This window comes from Oryctolagus cuniculus, chromosome 16 (assembly GCF_051225735.1).
Source record: "Oryctolagus cuniculus isolate XC-2025 breed Fujian yellow rabbit chromosome 16, ASM5122573v1, whole genome shotgun sequence".
In the NCBI taxonomy this organism is placed as follows: Eukaryota; Metazoa; Chordata; class Mammalia; order Lagomorpha; family Leporidae; genus Oryctolagus; species Oryctolagus cuniculus.
The window spans coordinates 26596436-26618964 of record NC_142882.1 but is presented as its reverse complement, the minus strand read 5'-3'; the positions used below and the strand labels follow the sequence as shown (position 1 = coordinate 26618964).

At 45.4% G+C, this 22529-nt stretch overlaps 1 long non-coding RNA gene across 1 annotated transcript; it reads right to left on the bottom strand.

The window, feature by feature from the left end:
* Nucleotides 1-523: 523 nt before the first annotated feature.
* LOC149121628 (uncharacterized) lies at nucleotides 524-22018 on the bottom strand. Its single transcript, XR_016222969.1, has 3 exons — nucleotides 21742-22018; nucleotides 20084-20290; nucleotides 524-576 (listed from the first exon to the last, which is right to left on the bottom strand). It is a non-coding gene; the product is annotated as an uncharacterized LOC149121628 (long non-coding RNA).
* Nucleotides 22019-22529: the final 511 nt, after the last annotated feature.

Here is a 22529-nt window from a genome sequence, read left to right as displayed (position 1 = left end):
TCTGTCTTGATCTCCCCCTCTCTCTGTCAACCTCTCAAATATATATATAGGCTTTGACCGTATATTCTTGGTAAGTACTTGAAGAAATGAATTTTGACAATTTTGAGTAGGTTAAACTCCAAATGAAGAATAGAATGATTGCCCAAATATATAAATTTACACTAGCTCCAGCATGGCTGGAAGAAATGTATAAGAGAGTTCTTTAAGAAAACCACTGTCCACTATATCACCTACAGGACCAAAAAAGACTATTTCAGGTTTTACATCCCACAAGAGTGCTCTAAGTATCAGCTTGAATTATGTAATGAATGGTCTTTTTGTTATGTAACCAGAAAAACCAGAGGGCAATTTGCAATTAGAATACATGGTTCTAGTGTGTTGTAAACATAACTTTATCTTGTTTATGTATATTCTGTAACAGTGAGTTTTAATTACTTTTACATTTCCATTTTAATTATCACAACCTCTTAAATCTCCTAAAATACAACATAAAACAATGGAGGAATAAGTTAATAAAGAACTTACTGGCGATGTCTTCATTATCTCAGAGACATGTAGAGGTCTCTAGAACTGCATCTGTAAAGGAAGGTGAATGGAGGGAGTTGTGAGCGAGCTGATCTGGCTTGCTCTTACATTCTACTGCACTAAGCAAGATCATACTGTGTTGAACAAGGAATACAGAATGAGCTGAGAAATAAAAGCAATGAGCTGAAGAGAACTAATTTATATTTTTAAAGATTATTGTTCAAATCATTTTCAGTACACCATGGAAAGAAATATAATGCTGTCACTAAAACCTACATTAAAAAATGCTTGGTAAGCTCTCATTTGTGAATGAAGGTGAAATAAAGACCTTTCATAGCAAACAGAAATTGAAAGACTTTGTGGCCACTCGTCCGGCCCTGCAAAAGATACTTAAAGATGTGCTACACTCAGAAACACAGAAACACGGCCATCAATATGAAAGAAGGGAAAGGAAGAACACCTACCAGTAAAAGAGCATGGGAAGCTCAAAGCATATACTAGAAAATATTTCCAGGAAAATGGCAGGGCAAAGTCACTACGTATCAATTGTCACATTGAACATTAATGGTCTGAATTCTTCAGTTAAAAGACACCGTTTGGCTGACTGGCTCACAGAACACAACCCAACTATTTGTTGCCTACAAGAAACACATCTCTCTAACAAAGAGGCATGCAAACTGAAAGTGAAAGGTTGGAAAAAGATATTCCATGCCAACAGAAACCAAAAAAAAGCAGGTGTAGCCATATTAATATCAGACAAAATAAACTTTAATACAAAAACTGTTAAGAGAGACAAAGAGGGACACTATATAATGATTAAGGGTTCAATTCAACAGGAAGATGTAACTATTATAAATGTATATGCACCTAATTACAGGGCACCGGTCTATTTAAAAGATATGTTAAGGGACTTAAAGGGAGATTTAGATTCCAATACAATAGTACTGGGGGACTTCAATACTCCACTCTCAGAAATAGACAGATCATCCGGACAGAAGATCAACAAGGAAACAGCAGATTTAATTGACACTATTGCCCAAATGGATCTAACAGATATCTACAGAACTTTCAACCCTACATCTACAGACTTCACATTCTTCTCAGCAGTGCATGGAACCTTCTCTAGGATTGATCACATACTAGGCCATAAAGCAAGTCTCAGCAAATTTAAAAGAATTAGAATCATACCATGCAGCTTCTCAGACCATAGAGGAATGAAGCTGGAAATTAGCAACTCAGGAAACCCCAGAAAGTATGCAAACACATGGAGACTGAACAACATGCTCCTGAATGAACACTGGGTCATTCAAGAAATCAAAAGAGAAATCAAAAACTTTCTGGAAGTAAATGAAGACAACAACACAACATATCAAAACTTATGGGATACAGCAAAAGCAGTATTGAGAGGCAAATTTATAGCAATAGGTGCCTATATCAAGAAATTGGAAAGGTACCAAATAAATGAGCTTTCAGCGCACCTCAAGGACCTAGAAAAACTGCAGCAAACCAAACCCAAATCTAGTAGGAGAAGAGAAATTATTAAAACCAGAGAAGAAATTAACAGGATTGAAACCAAAAAAAACATTACAAAAAATCAGCCAAGCGAGAAGCTGGTTTTTTGAAAAAATAAACAAAATTGACACCCCATTGGCCCAACTAACTAAAAAAAGAAGAGAAAAGACCCAAATCAATAAAATCAGAGATGAAAAAGGAAACGTAACAACAGACACCACAGAAATAAAAAGAATCATCAGAAATTACTACAAGGACCTGTATGCCAGCAAACAGGAAAACCTATCAGAAATGGATAGATTCCTGGACACATGCAACCTACCTAAATTGAACCAGGAAGACATCGAAAACCTAAACAGACCCATAACTGAAACAGAAATTGAAACAGTAATAAAGGCCCTCCCAACAAAGAAAAGCCCAGGACCAGATGGATTCAATGCTGAATTCTACCAGACGTTTAAAGAAGAACTAACTCCAATTCTTCTCAAACTATTCAGAACAATCGAAGAAGAGGGAATCCTCCCAAATTCTTTCTATGAAGCCAGCATCACCTTAATCCCTAAGCCAGAGAAAGATGCAGCACTGAAAGAAAATTACAGACCAATATCCCCGATGAACATAGATGCAAAAATCCTCAATAAAATTCTGGCCAATAGAATACAACAACACATCAGGAAAATCATCCACCCAGACCAAGTGGGATTCATCCCTGGTATGCAGGGATGGTTCAACATTCGCAAATCAATCAATGTGATTCACCACATTAACAGACTGCAGAAGAAAAACCATATGGTTATCTCAATTGATGCAGAGAAAGCATTTGATAAAATTCAACACCCTTTCATGATGAAAACTCTAAGCAAATTGGGTATAGAAGGAACATTCCTCAATATAATCAAAGCAATTTATAAAAAACCCACAGCCAGCATCCTATTGAATGGGGAAAAGTTGGAAGCATTTCCACTGAAATCTGGCACCAGGCAGGGATGCCCACTCTCACCACTGCTATTTAACATAGTTCTGGAAGTTTTAGCCAGAGCCATCAGACAAGAAAAAGAAATCAAAGGAATACAAATCAAGAAGGAAGAAGTCAAACTATCCCTCTTTGCAGACGATATGATTCTGTACTTAGAGGATCCAAAGAACTCTACTAAGAGACTATTGGAACTCATAGAGGAGTTTGGCAAAGTGGCAGGATATAAAATCAATGCACAAAAATCAACAGCCTTTGTATACACAAGTAATGCCATGACTGAGAAAGAACTGCTAAGATCAATCCCATTCACAATAGCTACAAAAACAATCAAATACCTTGGAATAAACTTAACCAAGGACGTAAAAGATCTCTACGATGAGAATTAGAAAATCTTAAAGAAAGAAATAGAAGAGGATACCAAAAAATGGAAAAATCTTCCATGCTCATGGATTGGAAGAATCAACATCATCAAAATGTCCATTCTCCCAAAAGCAATTTATAGATTCAATGCAATCCCAATCAAGATACCAAAGACATTCTTCGCAGATCTAGAAAAAATGATGCTGAAATTCATATGGAGGCACAAGAGACCTCGAATAGCTAAAGCAATCTTGTACAACAAAAACAAAGCCGGAGGCATCACAATACCAGACTTCAGGACATACTACAGGGCAGTTGTAATCAAAACAGCATGGTACTGGTACAGAAACAGATGGATAGACCAATGGAACAGAATTGAAACACCAGAAATCAATCCAAACATCTACAGCCAACTTATATTTGATCAAGGATCTAAAACTAATTCCTGGAGCAAGGACAGTCTATTCAATAAATGGTGCTGGGAAAACTGGATTTCCACGTGCAGAAGCATGAAGCAAGACCCCTACCTTACACCTTACACAAAAATACACTCAACGTGGATTAAAGACCTAAATCTACGTCCTGACACCATTAAGTTATTAGAGAACATTGGAGAAACCCTTCAAGATATTGGCACAGGCAAAGAATTTCTGGAAAAGACCCGGGAGGCACAGACAGTCAAAGCCAAAATCAACTATTGGGATTGCATCAAATTGAGAAGTTTCTGTACTGCAAAAGAAACAGTCAGGAGAGTGAAGAGACAACCAACAGAATGGGAAAAAATATTTGCAAACTATGCAACAGATAAAGGGTTAATAACCAGAATCTACAAAGAGATCAAGAAACTCCACAAAAACAAAACCAACAACCCACTTAAGAGATGGGCCAAGGACTTCAATAGACATTTTTCAAAAGAGGAAATCCAAATTGCCAACAGGCACATGAAAAAATGTTCAAGGTCACTAGCAATCAGGGAAATGCAAATCAAAAGCACAATGAGGTTTCACCTCACCCCAGTTAGAATGGCTCACATACAGAAATCTACCAACAACAGATGCTGGCGAGGATGTGGGGAAAAAGGGACACTTACCCACTGTTGGTGGGAATGCAAACTGGTCAAGCCACTATGGAAATCAGTCTGGAGATTCCTCAGAAACCTGAATATAACCCTACCGTTCGACCCAGCCATCCCACTCCTTGGAATTTACCCAAAGGAGTTTAAATGGATAAAGAAAAAAGTGGTCTGCACCCTAATGTTTATTGCAGCACAATTCACAATAGCCAAGACCTGGAACCAACCTAAATGCCCATCAATGGTAGACTGGATAAAGAAATTATGGGATATGTATTCTTTAGAATACTATACCGCAGTAAGAAACAACGAAATCCAGTCATTTGCAACAAAATGGAGGAATCTGGAACACATCATGCTGAGTGAAGTAAGCCAGTCCCAAAGGGACAAATACCATATGTTCTCCCTGATCGGTGACAACTGACTGAACACCAAAAAGGAAACCTCCTGAAGTGAAATGGACACTATGAGAAATGGTGACTTGATCAGCATAGCCCTGACTGCTAATGGACAACTTAATACATTATCCCTCTTAGTATTTTTTTTGTCTGTTCTACTTAATATGACTGGTTTAATTCTGTAATTATCACACAGTTATTCTTAAGTGTTGAAAATTAACTGAAATGTGATCCCTGCTAAACATAAAAGTGGGAATAAGAGAGGGAAGAGATGTATAATTTGGGGCATGCTCAGGCTGACTTGCCCCAATTGGTAGAGTTGGAAACATACCAGGGGATTCCAATTCAATCCCATCAAGGTGGCATGTGCCAATGCCATCTCACTATTCCAAGTGATCAATTTCAGTTCACAATTGATCATAATGAAAGGACTAAGAGTCAAAGGGAGCACATAAACAAGTCTAGTATCTGCTAACACTAACCGATAGAATAAATAAAGGGGAGAGTGATCCAACATGGGAAGTGAGATACTCAGCAGACTCATAGAATGGCGGATGTCCTAAATAGCACTCTGGCCTCAGAATCAGTCCAAAAGGCACTCGGATCTGGCTGAAAAGCCCATGAGAGTATTTCAGGCATGGAAAGCCAAGACACTCTGGCAAAAAGATCTCTGTGAGTGAGATCCCAGTGGAAAGAACAGGTCTTCAAAGAGGGAGGTGCCTTTCTCTGAAGGGAGGAGAGAACCTCCACTTTGACTATGACCTTGTCTAAACAAGATAAGAGTCGGAGAACTCAAGGGGCTTCCATAGCCTTGGAAACTCATGACTGGTGCATAGGGAGATTACTGATGCCATAAACAGGAGTGTCAATTTGTAAAGTCAACAACAGGAGTCACTGTGCACTTACTCCTCATGTAGGATCTCTGTCCTTAATGTGCTGTATACTGAGGCTTAATGCTATAACGAGTACTCAAACAGTATATTTCACTTTGTGTTTCTATGGGGGTGCAAACGATTGAAATCTTTACTTAATGTACACTAAACTGATCTTCTGTAAAAAAAAAAAAAAAAAAAAAAGAAATTATCAATTCCCAACTTGACTCTCACTGGGATTAAACATGACAATAGGTCTGATCTGATTTCATCATCATTTAAAAAAAAATCATCTATTATTTTTCACTTTATGTTTCTGTGTGGGAACAAACTGTTGAAATCCTTACTTAAGGTATACTAAGCTGATCTTCTGTATATTAAGATAATTGAAAATGAATCTTGATGTGAATGGAAGGGGAGAGGGAGTGGGAAGGGGGAGGGTTGTGGGTGGGAGGGACGGTATGGGGGGGAAAGCCATTGTAACCCATGAGTCGTACTTTGGAAATTTATATTCATTTACTAAAAGATAAAAAAAAAAGAAACATTCTGAAAATCAATACTAAAAAAAAAATGCTTGGTAGGTGTTAAGCATTTCTAATTGATACAGATGCACAATGCAGGGCTCCATGTTACTGTTTATAGAACACCTCTTGTGGTTGTATCCCTAGAAATCCAAATCCATAGAATTTATGCACCTTGTCATTTAGATTTTTCTCCCCACAACCATATAGAAAAAATGGACACACTGTAGTACATCATTGCAGTGCATTTTTCTGGTACTTGGTCCAAATGACACACCTTCCAGGACCCAAGCCTTCACAGACTCCTTCAACACAATAATCCTTGCCTTTGCCATTTCACTTCCTTTATTCCATGGGACATCAGTGACTACAATACTAACATACTTTGAAAAGTGTGTACCTGCTGGAATTTGCCTTATCAGACAGTCAACTTGTGATGAAACCTGGGACTTGCTTGATGGGAGATGTGGGTGCAAGCAAGAACTACAGAAAATAACCAAAGGAGGGATGGGTATTGTGGTGAAGCAGATTAAGCTGCTTCTTGGGACGAATCGCATCCCGGATCAAAGATCTTGGTTTGTGTCCTGGCTATTCTATACCTGCAATGCAACTTCCTGCTAATGTGCCTGGGAGGATAAGAACTTGGGTTCTTGCCATCCCAAAGGGAAAACCCAGATGTAGTATATGCCTCTTTATTTCAGTCTGGTAGTTATGGACATTTCGGGACTATGTTTCTGAAGTCACCTGTGTCATCCTTCTCAAAGTTCATGTGAAATTTGAAACATCACCCAGTTTTTGCTTACAGTTAACATAAGAGAGCATCGCTAAAATCTTGCTCACTCTGGGCAGAAGGATCAACAACTGCTTGGGCCTTAGCCATTCTAGGATTCCCTTGCCTAGTTCATGAAGCTCTAAGGAAAGGGTGTGCATCAGAGGGGTGTCCTTTCATGTGGATTCCAACTGATGGAGTCCACTCCTTCATTCAGCATGAACCACTTTGTTAGAGAGGAAATAGGATCTTCATCCAGAACCCTGATTTCCACCATAAACCCACTGCTCATGAAAACCACACTGTGTATAGACTTCCATGAACTCAAGGAAGGTACTGGGCAGGCCACACATCACAGAAATGGAACAGACCTTTTACTTGTTGGTGAGACACCACAAAGACTCCACAAACCAAACTGCCCCATAGTAATAGATCTTGCACACACTTCACAGTGATTTAGATCAGGATTTGGGAGATATTTTTCTGGTATGTGGAATGCCCTCATGCTTCAAATGGATAAACCAATGTTATACAGGTCAGTAACAGGATCCTTCAGTGGCTGAGCTTGAACCACTCATACTGCACACTTTCCTGCTCATGTGGTCTGCACAGTCCCCGTGCCCCACTGCAATCTTGCATCGACCACATTCATGGAGCTTCTGTAATCAGCTTCTGAACATGTGTAAGCACACAGAGTCATTTAGCTTAACTGCTATACCACAATCTCAGTACTGACATGGGAAGCTCTTGAAGCACAGCCCACAGAACCCCTTTCCTGATTCCCATTCAGAGGATCCCGTGCCACTGTGTCTCCCACACAGACTGAGGCTTATGGCTAACACCTCAATATCAGGGCTCAGCCGCCTGGGTATCATGGATGTTTCTGCTCAACACAAGTGGAGAATGTATGTCCCACTTCCCAGGGCTTCCCTGTGGCCTGTAGGATCACCTTTTCTCCTGGGATCAACCTTCAGGGATACAGAATCCATTTAATCCATCAAGCAGCATTGGGGGCCACAAAGCCTGAAATTTCTTGGAAAAGAGAGAGCAGAATGGCCAATGCTCTGAATGACCCTGAAAAATCTTCTCACATGGTTTTGTGCCAGTGGCGCCATGGCATGGGAAAACACATTTCCCACAGCCTCAGCACTCCTCCTATCAGGAAATAAGAATGATTCATCTATTTCCTAGGTACTCAGTCCTGCTGTCTGGACAGCATACATGATGTATCAGAATTCACCTGCAACCCTGTGCTATCCAAGTCAAATTCTGATGAATCTTAGCTTAGCAAACTCATGTTTCAAAGAAACGTATGAGGAATGGGGAAAATCAAATGTGAGCACAAGAGTTGATGATAATTGTCACTACTTTTATTTTAAGTTCTGGTAGTTATGTTGTAGTTATAGAACCCCTGTTACTTCATATGGATGCTTGCTTAAAGCACGAGGATAGGAACAATGACTCTATTCTACTTTAAGACACTGAAACAAATAAACAAGGTTCTTAGGGCTACTCATGTCTAACCCTTTATAAAGATGCTTGCTCTCATGTAGTGAAATCATCAGCGATGCATCAATCGATCATATTACACACTTGGGAAAACTCTACTAGTGCACATATTGGAATAAAATAGCGGGTCTCAAGTCAGGTGCATTTCAAACTCAGTGTGGAAATACAAAATTCCAACTCTGATAATTACTCAGCTAGGAACTCCTGAAAATCCATCTGTTCCTTTATCCATCTGTCCATCTGACACATCTTCACAAATCTGAGAGCTGGATCTGCATGCTGCTATAGACAAAACAAGGTCAGCACAGGGTTGCATGGAGTTCCCACTGCTACTGCTGCTCCCCTCCAAATGGGGAAGATCAGGATTGATGTGGGCTTCCTTCTCTGTGCCCAACACATGATTTACCCTGCTTAAAATCCTGATTCTTCTCTAATCCTGCCATTGCCCTTGAATGACAATACTGTAAATGCAGGAAGCTCGGTTTTGAGCTTCCAGTCTTTCAGCTGTCCCCACTCAGAGCACAGTTCTGGAAACAGAACCCAGCTGTCAGCTAGCAGGAGAGGGAGCCCAGTGTTCTCATTCCACAGGTATGGAGTGGAGTTTTCTGAGAGGGGAGAGAGGAAACAGCTCTGCATTCAAATGGCACTGAATCTCCCTGCTTTCAACAAATACTAAATTTTCTTCCGTAAATATTTCTTAATTTGCTGCAACTTTAGGACCATGTCTAGAGACTTTACTTTTGTTTTACCATAATTTTGACCAGGGTTAGCACTGTGACACAGCAGGTTGAACCACCATTTCCAAGGCTTGCATTCTGTTTCACAGTGTTGGTTCCAGGCCCAGTCATTATGCTTCTGATGCAGTTTCCTGATAATACACTTGGGATGGCAGCAAAGGATGGCCCCAAGTGCAAGGCCCTTGCTACCTGCATGGGAGACCCAAATGGAATTCTGGGCTTCTGGCTTTGGCCCAGCCAAGCCTAGGACATTGGGGGAGTGAAGTGCATGATGGAGGATCTTTCTATATTTCCTTCTCTCGTTGTCAATTTGCCTTTCAAATACATAAATGAATAAGTCTTTTTAAAATAATTTTTATCATTTCTAGAATGAAGATCCACATAGTTTTTTTTGACAGGCAGAGTTAGACAGTGAGAGAGAGAGAGAGAGAGAGAGAGAGAAAGATCTTCCTTCCTTTGGTTAATTCACCAAATGGCCGCTACAGCCAGAGCACTGTGCTGATCCAAAGCCAGGAGCCAGGTTCTTCCTCCTGGTCTCCCATGCAGGTGCAGGGCCCAAGCACTTGGGCCATCCTCCACTGCCTTCCCGGGCCACAGCAGAGAGCTGGACTGGAAGAGGAGCCACCAGGACAGAACCAGCACCATGGTCCACACAGTTATTCACCCTATCATGCCAAAAACTTTAAAGCTGCATGCTCTGAGAATTGTGTTTCTAATGTCCACACAGTAATTACATGTTAGTTCACAAAAAAATAATAAACTCAATCAAACATCTCCTATAAATGACCCACAATATTAGTTATGTGCCTTGGAAGTTGTGAAGATATTAAGGAGATCTGTATAATTATAATATTAAACTTTATTTTAACCCCTATAAAGGTGGCCCCCATGTTCACTGAACTGGTAATATCAGTGCATGTGTTGAAAAACACATGCCCGATGATAAATTTAAACTCTTAGTTATTACATGAGGTGGTTAAAGATCAGAAAAACCCACAATGATTTACTGTGTGGTTAATTTAGCAGATAATGCTGAGAAAATAAGAAACCCTAATTAAAAATCTTGCTGCACACTTTTGTGGAGTATAGTCACAATTGCTGAGAAAGTATCTGATTTTGCTTACAAAATTGATTTGATTCAATTTTTTTAAAGATTTATTTATTTACAGGAAAGTCAGAGTTACAGAGAGAGAAGGAGAGGCAGAGAGAGAGAGGTCCTCCATCCACTGGTTCACTCCCCAGTTGACCACAACAGCCAGAGCTAAGCCAATCTGGAGCCAGGAGCTCCCTCCAGGACTCCCACATGGGTGCAGGGGCCCAAGGACCTGGGCCATTCTCCACTGCTTTACCAGGCCAGAGCAGAGAGCTGGATCAGAAGTGGAGCAGCCAGGACTTGAACCAGTGCCCACATGGGATGCCTGCACTGCAGGCTGTGGCTTGACCTGCTATGCCACAGCACTAGCCCCTCTGATTCAGTTTGTAAAGGTTTCTGCAGTTGAACCCCACCAAAGGAAATTTTCATTTCAAATTTGTGGAGACATCTGCCAGGTTATCCTCCAAAGAGACTCTACCATATTATATGCCTCCCAAGTGTGAGTGTGAGGCCCTCACTTCCGCCTACCTTCATCAACAAGTGTTCTGTTATGACACAGCCTGTTTGCAATTCCTCTATCACAAATACTGCTACCAGCCTGGGAAAGCAGTGGAAGATGGTCCAAAGGCTTGGGCCCCTGCACCCACATGGGAGGCACAGAAGAAGCTCCTGGCTCCTGGCTTCAGATTGGCCAAACTTTGGCCATTGCAGCCATTTGGGATGTGAATGAGCAGATGGAAGACCTCTCTGTCTCCCCATCTCTCTGTCTATAACTCTGCCTCTCTGAATAATTAACTAAAAAATAAGAAAAACAAGAACTGCATCTAAGAGTTCTACCTCCAAGTTGTACACGTCGGTATTTTATAAGCCAATTCAGTCCCCTAATATTGTGCTGTTCTTTAAACAAGCATTTCTGTGTGTATCCATATCCCTGCATACAGTGCATATGTGCCATATTTATTTAGTTACTTTTAGACTACAAAACACACCTGTGTGACCTTCTCCATCTCAGCCACCCTGCAAGGCAGGGCAAGGATTATCCGCTTACTCTCATTTTTTAATTTTTTAAAATTATTTATTTATTTATTGCCACAGAGTTAGACAGTGAGATAGACAGAGAGAAAGGTCTTTTTCCATTGGTTTACTCCCCAAGTGGTTGCTACAGCCAGCACGCTGTGCCTATCTGAAGCCAGGATCCAGGTGCTTCCTCCTGGTCTCCCATGCAGGTACAGGGCCCAAGCACTTGGGCCATCCTCCACTGCCTTCCTGGGCCATATAGCAGAGAGCTGGACTGGAAGAGGAGCAACCAGGACAGAATCTGGCACCCCAACTGGGAATAGAGCCCAGGGTGCCGGCACCACAGGGGGAGGATTAGCCTAGTGAGCCTTGGCACTGGCCACTTGCTCTCAATTTAAGTAGGAGTAGCTGGGGCTCAGAAGAACAAAGTGATTTACTTGGAGTCACACAGCTCATCCCTGACAAGCCCAGCATTTCTGATCCTGCATTGTGACCCTGTCCTTAAGCTGTTCTTCACTTTCTAGGCACCACTTCCCACTTGCCAGTGTGCCAGGAGCTACCCAGTCCTGTGCTCAACACTGAGGTGTCAGTCACACTCTATCAATTGGGCTGAAGCCAGACAGTGCCTCTCAGCAAAGAGGTTCATTTACTCTCACAACCACTATCTCTTGAGCCAAGCACAACATGAAGTGATACACTGGATATTGTGACACAAGGAGACAGACATACACTTACAGGAGAGAAACAATGAAGCAAATAATTACAATGAAATGAGATGAGCCTTTTAAAGGGAGGTAGGAAATTACATTAGGAGGAAATCCCACACAGAAGTCTAGAAGCAAGTTTGAGGAAGGCAGCTGCTAGTGGTCAGGTATCTAAAGCCACCAGACCTCACCCTGAGCCCTTTCTGTAGGTCATTTAACCTCACAGCCACCAGCACTGCCCCCAGAAAGAGGCAGAACTTGAAACAGAATGCCAATCTGCATGTTCCCCTGACTAATCTGCCACTTCCCACCCTCCAGCACTTATTTCTTTACAAATTAGGATTTCAAAACTTGAGAGCTGGCAAAGAGAAAGGGAGTGCTGATTTAAATACAAACAAACAAAACAACCCTCCAGCCCCTCCTGGCAGTATAGCAGCAAGATGAGCTGGTGGGAGCCCAAGCCATACCAAAGCATGCCCAGCCTCCCCCACATCAGGCTAAGCACCCCAAGCCCCTCCCCTGGGCCACCTCCTAATTACAAAATTGCAGAGAAGGGGCAGCTGGAGCATGCACCGTCAGCTGGTCAGCAATGTGGGAAGGAAAGAGAACTCCCCATGAAGGAGCCAAGGCCACCAGGGGGACACAAGGCAGCTGGGCAAATCCTCCACAGGACTGTGCAAGAAAGGCACTGCTGGGAGCAGACCTGTGTCTCCACTCTCCCCTGCTGCTCTGCAGAATGGCATCCTCTGTCTCTCCTCCCTCCTAACCCTAACTCCCAGTCCCTCAGGGTTAAACTCCTCTTTAAAACCTTCATTCCCTCTGATGCTGTCCCCCTAGAGGAGGGACAGAGAATCCACAAGGGACAAAAGCATCACCTAGGGAGGCTGCCTGCTAAAGACAAAGAACTCTGGGCAGCATTCCCTGTGGCTCTGCTCAGCAGGAGGAGTGCAGGCCCTGGGAATCTGCATTACACAGGATGATCCCCACACTCCCCACCCCTCCTCCACCACCACCGCCACCACACATGACCTGAAACAGGCAGTCCTGACATCACAGCGTGATGCCTGCCCAGGACATGTTCAAGCCCTTCCTGTCTGTGGTTTTTCATGACCATTTCTGCTTCATATAAACATCTTAGCTACCCACCATGACCACCAGGTTCCCGGGAAGAAGAAGTAGGACCCCCTCTTTGACCTAGCCTCCCTCAGGAAAGCCAAGGCCAAGCAATGCACCTCTAATGGGAAACCAAAGATCTCTGCCAAGAATCCAAAGGACAATGGGGCTTCAGCTTATGGCCAAGTGACCAACCATGCAGAGGGCAAAATATAGAGCTGAGCATTAACTCCAGTTTAATCAGGACTCCTAATCTACCTCCCAATAAACAGCAGCAAAGCAATGTCCTCCTTTGCTCACCAAATATTTCCTGAGTGTCTCCTCTGCACTGGGCACAGTTCTGAATACTCTTGGGGTCTTCTGGTGGTAAAGCGATCACACATCATCAGGAAGTATTTGATAGTGATTTCTCTTTGCAAAGTTACTTGAAACACAAGATTGTCTGTGATGTCAGGCCTCAGAACCACACAAGCGCCAAGTCCTGAATCCCATGTTCAGTGTTGCTCTTCTGCCTCCCAAACAGCTTTGTGAGCCTGTATGGGAAGGCCTGGGGACAGGGCGAGGCAGAACTGGGTGCTCTGTGACTGACAGCGAGGTCCTGCCCCAGCAGTGAGCTGAACTCCTTCCCTTAAATCAAAAGGCAGCCATGAAAGAGCTGACAGGACTTGAGGTAGCATCTGCTTGCATCTGCTACACACATATGAACGTGAGACTACGAACACAAGCCCTACTTAAACAAGTGGACTTAGGTAACAGACTCCAGTCCAAGGTCAGCAGGCAGAGGATCAGCATTTCCCACTCCCACACTCCTACTCCACACTCCCTGGCAATCAGAACCCTTCTCTGGCATTCCCAAGCCCCAGGGGCCTCCCTTCCTATGACAAGGAAAACATTGAGCTTATTTATGCACTCAGGGTATTGGACAGTCCTCCTTCAGCCCTAGGAGGATACCCACAGACTACATGCAAAGGCCTCTCCCTAGCTATGCTTCTTCTGCCTCCCCTGTCAATCCCTGTCCAGAACTCCCCCAACTCAGGCCTGCTGTTTATTTCTCACCTGACGTAGGAGACCCCTGCAAGTCACATACTCCACCTCCACTGAGAACAGATAACCCATCCTGCCATGGGCCTGAGACACACACATGGGGGCAGGGGCTGCAGATGTGTCTCCCTAAGCCAGAGGGTGAAGGTGTCAGTGTAACTCACGGTCTGAGCACACACCAGAGACTCTAAGACCTTGTACCTGAATACTGCTCAAGTATCATCACAGCAAACCTGTTCTATATCACCCCAATCTCCCTGACACATGAATTCTAGTAGACTGTTCATTTCAAACAACATCTGACAAAACAAATTCACAGGACAAGAAAGTATCTGAGATTGGGGATTCTCTATCCCTAGTCCATCTGACTCAGGGACTCAGTTTCTCTAATAGGAGCTCACATCTGAATCAAATAAAAGGAAAAAGAAGTCAGAAGAAACCCAGGCCTAGTCCTGGTGTGTGGATAATAATAGAGAGCAGCTGGAACAGCACAGAAAAGGGGTTTTGAGCCTCTCTCCCTCCTTTCCCACATTACTATAAATGGCAAGGGAAGAGATGGTGCAGCTTCTGCTGTTTAGATACAATGTGTGCATTTTGATTCAGAGAAAGACCTCCAAATCATCAACCTAGGGTTGACCTGCAAGCATCCCTGGAAAAACTACCTGTGGGAAGAGTTCCAGAAACCTCTGGATCCCTAATGAACACTGTAGAGCCTGCTGTGCATCTGTCTGTGGGGGTGAGTGTTGAATGGCCCATGGATGGACACGTTGCCACCTGCAGATCCTGGGCTTGGGAAGTGCTCCCAAAGTGCTTCATGGCCTTGAAAAGGAAAAGGGAAATGCCTCTGGACTGAATGGATGGCCATGCAACTGCCCAGGTGCCCAGGGGGAAGCTAAGTCCCAGTGCACCAGGGAAAGCCTGGTGACCTGGGCACTGCCCTCATTCCCCCAGCAACAGCAGATCTCCTAAAATCCAGGCCCTGGTGCATGAGTCTGCACATCCATGCCCACAACCACACACCCCTCGCCCTTCCTATGCTCTCAGGCCCCCACATGACTTCCCTCTGCCTCCCACCCCCACAGCCACCTGCACCTTCCACTGGCTCCTATCACAACATGGCCCTATAGTCTGTTCTCCACTGCAGGTCTGGTCACATTCGTGCTACTGACCCAGTCTCCCAGCCTCCATCCAGAAGACAGCAAATGGACCCAGGGGCACAGCCTGAAAGAGGTGGAAGGGACCCTCCCACTCTGGTTTCTAAGTAGAGAACTCACTCATGAGTGCCACATCCTGCAAGGAGATGATGAGCTCACCAACAACTGTTAAAGCACCTGCAAGCCTCATCAGGGGTGGAGACTGGGGGGATGTCCTTGGCAAGTGAGCACAAGGAGCCCCTCTGTGGCCTTGCCTCTGCCAGGCTGGTCCTGCTATCCCTGAGGCTTCTTCCCACAGATGATCCATGTCTAGCTTCACAGCTCAGCTAATTCAGAAGACAGCTTTGAGCGGGCAGCAGCAGGGATCACTTCTGCATGGCAGTGGCTGAAAGGGGCAGGAGCAGAGCCAGGTGACCCAGTAGCTTCCCCAGGCAGAGCAGCCAGCTGTCTGCCAGCAGCAAGCAGAGCCAGGCACACTAGGCCAGACAGCTCTGTAGCCATCAGGGACTGCTCCTGCCAGCCAGGCCCCACCTCAGCTGTGCAAACATCACCTCATCCCGACAGGACAGACCCAGCAGCAGGAAAAGGAGTCCCCATGATTGTGTTGAGAGTGAGCAACCAGAAAACAACATGCTCCTCACAGGAGCCTGGGCCCCCTTGGAGAGGCAGAGGAAAAAACAGGCTCAGAGAACCGAGGAGCGGCTGAGCAGGAAGAGGGCTAGGTCTGTGCAGTCCAGACAGAGGGATGGCCCAGGTCGTCTGGGGATTCGCTTTACCCTTCACCGGGGGCTTCTGCTCCAGCTGCGCTCCAGAGGTGGAGCTTGGTGAACTGGGCACTGCCCCCATCTCCCCAGCAACCACAGATCTGCTTAAAGTCCAGACTAGTGTCCCCACCCCTGCTTCATGACCAGAGCCCTTGGAAAGTACCTCCAACCCCCAACACCATCTGCCTGATGTCAGCCAGGCCCTGCTCAGTACAGGCTGCCCATGGCCTGGATGGGCTCAGCTGAATCTTAGGACACAGGGTCCTCCATGACACCTGACTTTACAAAGACACATCTCAGAGTACCAAATGCCACCCCCTACTCAGAGCTGAGAACGGTTTTTCAAATACATCACAGAGGAGAGCAAAGCAGAAATCCTGAGGGTGCTGTGACCCACCAGTTTCCTGCCTAAACACAAGAAGTAGCTGCTCCTAATTCAGGGAGAAAGCCTGAGGAAGCCATGCTGACAAGGGAGAGAGCTGCAGTGTCTCTACTACTCTTCTCAGCACGAAAAAAGAAGAGAGAAAAGGGTGGTTATAGAGAGGATGGAAGCACAGAAATTCCAAAAGAGAGGAAAGAAAACTTTAGGAAGTTTGCTTAAGAAAATAAAGAGATGGGGCTGGCATTGTGGCATAGTGGAAAAAGCCACAGCCTGAAGTGCTGGCATCCCACAGGGCTGCTTCACTTCTGATATGGCTCCATGCAATGGCCCTGGAAAAGAAGTGAAAGATGGCCCATGTTGTTGGGCCCCAGCCACCAATGCAGAGACCTGGAAGAAGCTCCTGGATTTGGCCTGGCAAAGCCCTGGCCATTACATCTATCTGAAAAGTGAACCAATAGACGGAAGTTCTCTCTTTCTCTATCTCTTCCTCTTCCTCTTTCACTCTGATTTTGAAATACATAAACTTTTTTTTTAAGAAAGAAAAGTAAATGAAGCAAATCTTTAATATGGGGTGTAAAAACAACATCAGCTCAAAAATTCTCACCAGGCTTGAAGCCAACTGCCCTGTCTACCCACAGCCCAAATGTTTCTTTTCTTTTTTTAAGACTTATTTATTTATTTGATTTTTTTTTATTTTCAACAGGCAGAGTGCACAGTGAGAGAGAGAGAGAAAGGTCTTCTTTTGCCATTAGTTCACCCTCCAGTGGCCACTGTGGCCAGCATGCTGTGGCCTGCACATCACGCTGATCCAAAGCCAGGAACCAGGTGCTTCTCCTGGACTCCCATGGGGTGCAGCCCATGCACTTGGGCCATCCTCCACTGCACTCCCTGGCCATAGCAGAGAGCTGGCCTGGAAGAGGGGCAACTGGGACAGAATCTGGCACCCCGACTGGGACTAGAACCCGGTGTGCCGGCGCCACAAGGTGGAGGATTAGCCTAGTGAGCCGTGGCGCTGGCCTTATTTATTTGAAAGAGTTAAACACAGAGAGAAGGGGAGACTGAGAGAGAGGATTTCCATTTGCTGGTTCACTTCCCAATTGGCCGAAATGACTGCAGCAACACCAATCCGAAGGCAGGAGCTAGGAGCTTTTTCCAGGTCTCCCACATGGTTGCAGTGGTCCAAGGGCTTGGGCCATCTCCCACTGCTTTCTCAGGCCATAGCAGAGCTGGAATGGAAGTGGAGCAGCTGGGTCTCAAACCAGTACCCATATGGGATTCCGGCACTGCAGGTAGCAGCCTTACCTACTAAGCCACAGCGCCGGACCCCCAAATGTTTCAAAACACAATTATTTTCTGGTCAAATTTGAGTAGAAGATTATAGGGCTCAGCACTCCAAGTCTCCAAGTGCCAAATAAATATTTAGTTGCCACTCTGGGTGAACGTAGCCAGAGTCCAAACAGGCACTTGGAAATCTTGAGAACAGCTGTTTCATAAGTTGTAGACATGAAATATGGGGCAGTCACACAGGACAACTGTGTCCAGTGTTCAAGTGAGACCCAGGACAGTAAGCCTGTTATGTCCCAAGAGAAGTCAGCTTTCCAGTCTATTACAAGATAAGCACCAGGAAAACACAGCTGCTTGAAATGTAAGATGGATGCTTTATGGAAGACAGATGACACCTCTGTCCTTCACTGAAAAATATCCTGAGGTGCACAAGGGCTGAGAGTTGTGAAAACAGAAGCCCATGCAGTCTGTTAAGTGTGAAACAACAGAAAGCCTGGAAAATAATTCCGAGGTCAGAGAGGCATAAGGAGGAAAGCAAAGAAATAGGGATGGATGGATGGATTTCTGGATGCCATCTCTTCCACCACATTCCACAGGAACTTACACTTGCTAAAGCAGGGGCATTCATTCCACTGCCAAAGGACTGCAAAGGTAGCACAAGTTGGCTGTCTCAAAGGTGCCTACATCATGTCCATGAGCACCTCTGCCAATGGCCAATGTCCCACAAGAAGCAGTCTTCTCAGAGGGACAGAGGCTGACTGGCAATTTGGATCAAGGAGTGAATATTCCTGGAAAATCCTCCTCTTTCCAGACCAGCAGTAACAGCAAACAGAAAAAGAGAGAGGGGGGAGAAAGTCAGGGGCAGAAAAACAGGGAAGCCCCAGTGGCTGAGCTGCCATCTTTCTGGCTTCCAGATGCTCAGACGAGAGCCACCACAGGCCTTAGGACCCAGTGGGCAGCAGCAGCAGAGCACTGTCACTCAGGAAAACCCACAGATGTCATCCTGGGATCTACACACAGCTGACTTTGGTCTGCACACATGTTGGGTAAAATGCAGTTGAGCCAAGCAAAAAAAAAAAAAAAACTGCAAAACCTTCAGCTACAATATTTCCTGGGAAGATGAGCTTTGCAAGGCCAAGTCGTCCAGAACAGGTGAGGGTCTCTGGGGAAGAAGCACCGTGCATGGTGGGCCTGATTCAGAGCCCAGTTTCCAGCTGTGTGGTTCCCCCACCAATATATCTTCTCTTCATCTCCCCAGACAAGGCCCAGACATGGAGGAATACCGGCATCATGCTCATATGCACAAGGAACATCTGTACATGTGAGTTAGTGTGCAAACAGGAAACACACGGATACCTCCAATACTGTGGCACAGACACACAAATCTTCCTGTGTCTCTTTTCAGAAACAGCTTCTTTGTGAGCCAACAGCCCCTGGAACTGACCAGAGTTAGAACAGACTTCTTTCCCTTTCCCTTGTAAAATTAAGACTTTACATTTTCAATGCTACCAACAGCATTTCCAAATATCTATGGAGGAGCTGGCTCCATGGCACAGAGGGTTATGCCACTGCCTCCAATACTGGCATCCCCTATGAACACTACTCAAGACCTACTTGCTCTGCTTCTGATCCAGCTCCCTGCTCACACACCTGGGAAAGCAGCAGAAGATGGCTCCAGTATGTGGGTCCTTGCCACCCACATGGGAGACCCAGATAGAGTTCTGGACCCCTCTCTCTCTCTGTCTCTCTCTCCTTCTCTGTGTCACTCTGCCTTTCCAATAAATAAAATAAATCTCTATAATGTACATTGAGTGAGAGATGAGAGAAAGGTAATTACATTAACAGCCAGGATAATATAAGCCGGTTTCTAGGATTCATTAATTTGAAAACATAAATTAAACAGAAACTAAATGAAACTCAAAATGTAACCAAAAAATCATTATTTGCTACAAATTACAACCATTACATGCAGAGCTGTAACTGAAAAAATGTTACTACCTCTTAAAAAAAAAAAAAACACAAAATGAAGTACTTTGGTTACTCCCTCCAAATGAAGCCTCCATTAAACTGTAGCTGAATCCTCCCAGTCACTGGAGTTCAAGGACAAGGCTTCCTTCTCCAGCCCACAGCAGATGTCAGTAGCTGCTAGTAATGGGGAGATGAATGGACATCATCAGACACCATCAGCTTCCCCACAGGGCGCCTTTCCTAGAGACATCACTGCTAAATCACCAGAGCATGTATCTCATATTAAAAACTTCTCTTCCACATGCTAAGTACCTTGCCTGTCACCCTTCAGTGGCACTGGGTATGATCTGCAGAGGACAGCCTGCCAACAGGACAGCTCTAGGAATCCTGTTCCTGGCTGTTTCCCTGGGAGATGAATGGTCACAGGACGTGGGTGCTCAGAACGCCGGCTTGAAGCAGCTCCTCCCAGAAGAAACACACAGCTGCTGGTCCATCAGAGGCTCCATAACAGGATGCAGCCTGGGGACAAGCAAACCCCACACTGGGGCTGAGAGGAGGCACTCAGCAACCTTCACACCCACTGCCTAGAGTCCCTTCTGCTCCTCCTCCTAGGCGGCCTCATTATGGGCAATCAGGTTCATCAACCGGGAATCGGGTGACAGCACTAATCTAACAGAACAGGGACTCACTCAAGACTGGTTACTCTGCTGACAATTCCACTATGCGGAAGATAAGTGCCGTATTTTCCTAGGCCACAACTCTTTCCCCACTGCGTGGGCATCTCTGCGGGGGAAAGGGGGCACATATTTCTGGTCCCTTTTTCTGTTTTACCCCTCCTCACACTTGTACAGAGATGTCCACAGACCAGACCTTGTGCAAATTAGTAGTTAGTGCGCTCCCAATGCTAAAAATGTCTTGGGCTTTGGCACCAAACAGAAAATAAGAAAACTCGGCGGCCCCCTTACTTCCAGCTGCAGGGACTGTAGGACAGCCAGCGGGAAGCGGCACTTCGGGACAGTGAAGAACAGGGGAAAAAGTCAGCGGAGCCTGCGCAGTCCCAGCCGCCCTGAGTGCCTGAGGGCACCCCACCTTGGAGGCTGTGTGCCTGCGGAGTGGGGCCAGCAGGGCTGTGCCATCCACTGCAGCCCTGGGCTCCCTGCTGGGGGCCACCCAGCCCTGCTCCACGGGAACCGCGGCAAAATGGCCTGGTAGGTCTGAAACCGCATGGGCACTGAAAGACTCCAGTTCCGGGCAGTCACCTGCCTACATGCACCCAGACCACTGACCCAGCTCTGCACTGCGGCATTTCTCAGGGAATCTCAGCTCCAAAGCCTCTACCTGGTTGTATGTGTTGTTGTTGTTACTATTTTTGTTTTTGTAATTTTTTTTGCCTTTAGCCAGTTTTTTCTTCCCAAGAGGAGGGCTCCCTGCAGTACTTAGAACAATATAAAAATGAACTCTCCCACCCCACCCCTCCGATTGTGGTCCAATTTAAAAAAAAAAAAAGTGAGACCTTTAAAAACCTAGTACACCTCCTGGAAACCAGCATCCGGCTCGCTTAAGACTACTTTCGCTTGGCACAATAAAGCTTCTGCCTTTTTTGCTACCTTTTCCCGGCCGTTTATTGCTACACTGAGCCGAAGAAATGAACCCACCGATCCATTCCAGTAACACTGAACACCCCACACACACCCTTTGCGACTGGGAACACCCCTTGTACCCCGTAAATAAAAAGCATTAAGGAAACTTGAGAAAAGGGGAGACGCGTGACCCCCAGAGCATGGGGAAACGGGGGACAGCCTGGGTCCCTCTCAACCTTGCCGTCGCCTGATGTCACCCAGCGACCCTGGAACCCCAGCCGCCAGCAGCCCTGGCACCCAACCCCTCTGCATGGTCTCCTTATCTGCCGTGAGAATTCCGGGGAGCCCGGCAGCTCCCTTCAGGACACGCAGCGAAGCAAGGGGACGCACAGGAACAGTAGTGGCGATGGCTACAGACCAACAACAGGGGAAGGAGAAGCAGCAGGAGAGGCCCCGGTGTTGCGCTTGCAAACTGCCTGGGACCTCAGGTGCAGAGTAACAGACTCGCTGAGTGCAAATGAAGTCACTGCCCCGCCTCCCAGCGCTGGCTAGGGTCAGTGAATGAACTACCACAGTCCTGGGCTTTGGATCCACCTGTGCGCACATGCGCTCCGACGTGCACACACGCACGCAGGCGCTCGGGTGCGCACGACGTCAGGGCAGGAGGAACTCTGGAAAATGGAGTCCAGGACCAAGGCTTGCCTGCAGACCAGACTCGCTGGCCATCCTCAAGGGCTTGACAGTCTCCAGCAGGTGGAGACAGAATGGGAACTAAGAGCCTTTGCTTTTGTTTACATCTCTCCACTCTTCCCCTCCAAAAATCTCAAAGATGGGTTGCTGCCCTTATTCCTTTCTTCAACCAACATCCTTTTTAAAATTTTCTTATAAAACTTTTATTTCGAAAGTACAACTTTCGGGTTATAGCTGTTCCTCCCCCCCCATAACCACCCTCCCACCTGCAAACCATCCCATCTCCTACTCCTTTCCCTTCCCATTCTTCATTAAGATCCATTTTTAATTATCTTTATATGCAGAAGATCAACTTAGTATATACTAAGTAAAGATTTCAACAGTTTGCACCCACACAGACACACAAAGGGTAAAGTACTGTTTGAAGACTAGTTTTACCATTAATTCACATAGTACAACACATTAAGGACGGAGATCCTACGTGGGGA